The sequence below is a fragment of the Montipora foliosa genome, chromosome 1 (assembly GCF_036669935.1).
Source record: "Montipora foliosa isolate CH-2021 chromosome 1, ASM3666993v2, whole genome shotgun sequence".
Classification (NCBI taxonomy): Eukaryota; Metazoa; Cnidaria; class Anthozoa; order Scleractinia; family Acroporidae; genus Montipora; species Montipora foliosa.
The window spans coordinates 40,600,664-40,604,663 of NC_090869.1; positions in this window are offsets into that span (position 1 = coordinate 40,600,664).

A 4,000-nucleotide genomic window follows, 5' to 3' on the forward strand; every position below is an offset into this window, starting at 1 on the left:
ACCCTCGACTTCGTCTCCGGTTTGCATAACTGTCTCGAATTCTCCCAACTCCACTAAGTGTTTCGATGAGGCTATGGAAACACGGAAAAAAATCGTCTATTGCTTTTATAAAATAATTGCTAATAATAATCCAAAAATGAAAGGAAATGTTCTTTATTTTCTTCCAAACTGAAATACATTTTCTTCATACACACTCTACACAATCGTATTTCCAAGTAGCCAATCAGAACGCGCATCTGACAACACTTGAACCAATCAAAATTCGTGTTAGAACAGTGAAAATTCGAGTTGAACAAGCGAGCACCGTGTCAATGAATGAAAATGATTTTTCAACTTTGAATCCTTGTAAATCTCACACAAAAAATCCTAAAATTGAATGAGAATTGTTGGAAATGGAAAGAATTTCAAGTTGAGAGGTAATTAAAATCTAAAAATGAATGTCACTGTGGTTGATCTATTTTGAATGTGACATGAACTTGTCCGATTTGGCAACCCGAGAACATCGTTGGAAAGGTGAATCATTCGTAGTGTCGGATGAGGTTTGGCAGGTCAGGAAAAGCGGCACAGGAACGGGACCAGCCTGTTGAAGTTGTTGCTGGACTTTCATTTGCTGATCAGACTGCGGATTTTAGGGCAGATGAAAGAACATTGCCGCACACCTGGAGTTGCTGTGACGATGGTCGAGTGTTCATTGTAGCTCTTGAGGGAATTTTCGTTTCCGTTACCAGACAGCCTCATAATGTGGCGGCTTGACAAACCAGCATCCGACCACAGTGTTATAGTTGTTGCCCTGATGCAGTGATTGGTGTAAAACTGAGAAAGATTAGCCGCTTTGCTGAGCTCTTTCATCATTCTTCCGAGCTTATTCACTCCAAGACATCGATTTTCGAACCAAACTGATTCTTCTATAGCCCTTTCCAATATCGCTTCGGGAAATGGAAAAAAGCACTACAATCTGGGTTTAGTTTGCTACAGTAAAGTCGGAGGGCATAAAATCGATCATTCTGGTGGTCTGCCTGGTATATTCTTCCAAGTTTCTCGTAATTTGTGGCGGTGTCATCGATTCTCCCTTGGCGTGTTTTACTTGACTCGTCGGGGGCCATGGTTGCGTACCATTTGTTGTTTTCATCCTGGAGGAATAGAAAACTGGACTTCATCAAGTTTCTCTGCCCTTCCTGTCCACGTCGGCAGAAATACAAGGCGACATGAAACCAGACATTATACAGGAGGCCTCGTGGTGTTTTTGGACTGATAACGTCGCTTTCTCTCAGACGGCGCAGATCGTCGCGCTCAATGGCAGGTTTGTGGTTGACATTTTGTTCCCCGTGCTTCTTCATATCTTTCAGTTTGGCGTCTAACATTTGGTTGGGCTGCTGGAATGCTGGATCGGTAGCTATGTGTACACCAGGCTTTCTTGTACGGTGGGTTGTTCGGATAGCGCTCCAAACCATTTCTAAATCCAAGCAATGTGCTTCTACTGTAGTTGGTAAAATACTTGTTCCGGAATTTGATGATATAATCAGTTCCAGAAGACACTGCACATTGCCAGCTGAAAGGATTGCAGCCGACGTTGAATATTGGAAAAATTCAAGAATGGAAAGTAGCACTTTTCGTGGGTCTTTGACTCAGATCTCCCCAACCCAAAACATCCCGCTGATAAACAAGAAAGTTTGCAAAAGCAGTTTTTAGTGCTTTGGCGAGAAGCACATGTTCCCAGTAGATATTGTGTTGAATGAGATTAAACGTGGTTGGTTGAAGAGGCGATGTTTGTCGCCCGGGGGGGGGAGAGGGGTACTCCCTTATAAGGGCTTAATGGGGACGTGCGGCCAGCCAGGGTATGTTTTTCGGGATTTTTGTCCTGAATTTATCATTTTTTGTCTTAATCAGGGTATTGATTTATCAATTTTTGTCTTAAACTGGGTTAAATGTCTTAAACAGGGTATCAAAAATCGGAATTCTGTCTTAAAATGGGTAGGAAAATCAGCGATATTTGTCTTAAACAGGGTCAGGGTATGAGGGGCCGCGCCGCACCTCCCCAACCAGGGATACATCGAGTACCCCCCCCCCCCCTCCGGGGTTTGTCGTGATGTTTTGGAGCCATCGAACAACAGAAAGAGGTCCTTAGGCGAATAAATTTCACTGAAAATCGTCTGAATCCTAAACCTCGGATATCCGACGATACATCGGAAACAACATGACAAAAGGGTTTCCGTGAATGAACGGATTATCGAGCAAACTAGCTACGCGAACTACGCATTCAACTCGTACCCGTAATTTGTGCGAGTTGCGAGTTATGCCTCCACGGGAAGCTTCAGAGCCATTAGGGAACGAATGAGCTTTGAAGGTTTTCTCAACTTCACTTTGCGATAATAACACCAACAAAAAAGCCAACAGACACATAGTTTTTACAAAGATCGCCATCTTTTTTAACTTTCGAAAACACCTGAAAGCAGGCCAGCTGTCAAAAAGAGCGCCCGCTCAAAAATACGCCTCTGACCAAGATGAACGCTTTGCAAGTTGTGAGAACATCGTTTCTCGGTCCTAGGCCTTTTTTTCTATCCCCCCGCCCCCCCCCCCCCCCCCCCCCCCCCCCCCCGCCCACCCTGAGACTCTTAGTGTTCTCTGTTGTCGCTTACTTTTAAACTTATTGAAGAAAAGGCAATCGAAGTCCGGACGGCTTACATCCTGACCGGCTCCGCTTTTATAAGTTTAGGTGAAGTTTAAAAGAGAATTAAGTATTGTATGGTAATATGAAGTGCTGTTTTCTACCCATGTAAATAATGTGAGCGATAGCCCTACTAAAGCCCTGGCCAAACTATTAAACAAAGTTGGATTCAACGCTTCAACTTTGCTCGACCCAACATTGTTCGACCGTTTTGTTCGTCTAACCCTTTTGTTCGATAAAGTGTTGTATGGAGTTTGCTTTTGATCAAACATTGCGACCAACAATTCTGCTCGACTCAACAATGTTGCAGTGTTTTGCCGCTCCTCTAAAAAAGTTGTGTCCTGCCTGAATCAAGTCACGTTCGCGCTGCTAGCTAATCACGAATCGCTATGTTATTTTCAAGCCTAGGCTTCTGGCATTATTTGCAACAAAGATGGCGGACAAGGATTAACAGCCAGAAACCTTGATCAGTGGGACACTTTTAGTCCCCTTAATCACAATCGCCCTGTTTGGAGATTTCTGGTTCAATAGCGTTTACAATTTCTGCAAATTGATCCGAGTTCATTCTCATCATCTCCTACCAACTTGAAATTGAATGTTTCGCCAAGCAATTTTGGATAGTGTTTTGCCACCACCTCAACATTTACATCCAACAACTTTGCTCGATGGTTTGGAAAAAAAAACACGTCATCGGCCGCACCCAAGTTCAAGTTTGTCATTTCGTCAGTCTTCAGAAAGCCATTTGTATGCTGTCTGTCTGTTGTTATTGCTACATTATCTGTGATCTCAAAAGTAATACCATTGACAACTTGTCGTCAAGGTTTGTAGTAAATGATCGAAGTCAAGAATAAAACGACTGAAACCATTTTCAACTTTACGAGGTTTGCTTTTCATTCATATCTTATGCTTTCTCTCTGTCAAGATCAATTTTCTCAATGAAAAGTAAAGTCGATAAAAATGTTCAAAATTAGGTGAACAAAGTACGTTTCTTCTTTTATGGGTCATGTTCAAAAAACAATGCGCATCCCTTTGGGGTTTTACCGTTTTGTTTTGTTCTGGCTTATTTTGGTTTGATGGTTTAAAATGTCACCGGTACATTAAAGAAAACTGAATTTGTGACTCAACCGATGCACACAACCGGTTCTGCTGTTGAGATTTAAAAGCACGACTGTTAACCTACATCTGGTGATTTATACCATTTACTTTTAATTTAAAAGTTTGTGAATCATTTATGCTCATGATCATGCAGTATAAAAGATATTTATAAAATGCATGTTTGCACCTGATTGAATGGTGGCTATGGTTGTGCAGAAAAAAAGTGAAAAATTATAATCA